This window comes from Cucurbita pepo, chromosome 3 (assembly GCF_057944985.1).
Source record: "Cucurbita pepo subsp. pepo isolate OVF chromosome 3, ASM5794498v1, whole genome shotgun sequence".
Classification (NCBI taxonomy): domain Eukaryota; kingdom Viridiplantae; phylum Streptophyta; class Magnoliopsida; order Cucurbitales; family Cucurbitaceae; genus Cucurbita; species Cucurbita pepo.
The window spans coordinates 8,595,609-8,596,624 of NC_141800.1; the positions used below are offsets into that span (position 1 = coordinate 8,595,609).

General features: G+C 35.6%; 1 non-coding gene across 1 annotated transcript; it reads right to left on the reverse strand.

Moving 5' to 3' along the window:
- TRNAA-AGC (transfer RNA alanine (anticodon AGC)) lies at positions 1 to 73 on the reverse strand. The gene has a single exon. It is a non-coding gene; the product is annotated as a tRNA-Ala (tRNA).
- Between the last annotated feature and the right edge of the window lie 943 nt (positions 74 to 1,016).

The following is a 1,016-nucleotide window of genomic DNA, read 5'->3' on the forward strand; positions in this document are numbered from 1 at the left end:
TGGAGATGCGGGGTATCGATCCCCGTACCTCTCGCATGCTAAGCGAGCGCTCTACCATCTGAGCTACATCCCCGGAATTCTTGCATCACAAAACCCTAAATTTTCCATCATCAATAATAGTGAAAATGAAGAAATATCGCTACTTAACATGTCATGAATAAGGAAAACTTAAAAGAAATAACATTTTTAATAATAAATAGTTTTGTTTTGGAGATGTAGGGTATCAATCCCCATACCTCTCGCATGCAAAGCAAGCGCTCTACCATCTGAGCTACATCCCCACGATTCTTATATCACAAAACCCTAAACGTCTCTCGCATGCAAAGCAAGCGCTCTACCATCTGAGCTACATCCCCACGATTCTTATATCACAAAACCCTAAACGTCTCGTCATCAATAATAGTGAAAATGAAAAACTATACCTGCTCATTATATCGTAAATATGAAAATTTTGAAAAGAAATAATATATTTAATAATTCATTCATTTGGAGATGCAAGGTATTGATCCCCGTACTACCCACATGAGAAGCAAGTGCTCTACCATTTGATCTACATCCGCACAACTCTTACATTGGAAAATAATAAACGTCCGGTCATCAATAATTGTGTAAATAAAAAAATATCTCGGCTCATTATGTCATAAATAAAGAAAGATTGAATAGAAATAAAATATGAATAACAAATAGTTTCTTTTGAAGATGCAGGGTATAGATCCCCGTACCTTTCGCATGCTATGCAGGCGCTCTACCATCTGGCTAAATACCCACAACTCTTAAATCACAAAACCCTAAATTTTCCGTCATCAATAATAGTGAAAATGAAGAAATATCGCTACTCTACATGTCAGGAATAAGGGAAAATTGAATGTAAAAAATATTGACATAAATAAAGTTCATATCCTATAATTCCTACCTTGTACCGGTAAGATTATGAATGACCAAGCTCAAATTATTTTGGTTGAAGCTGCATTGCCACTAAAGCATATGCATTCCTTTGGGATAGATATTGAAACAAT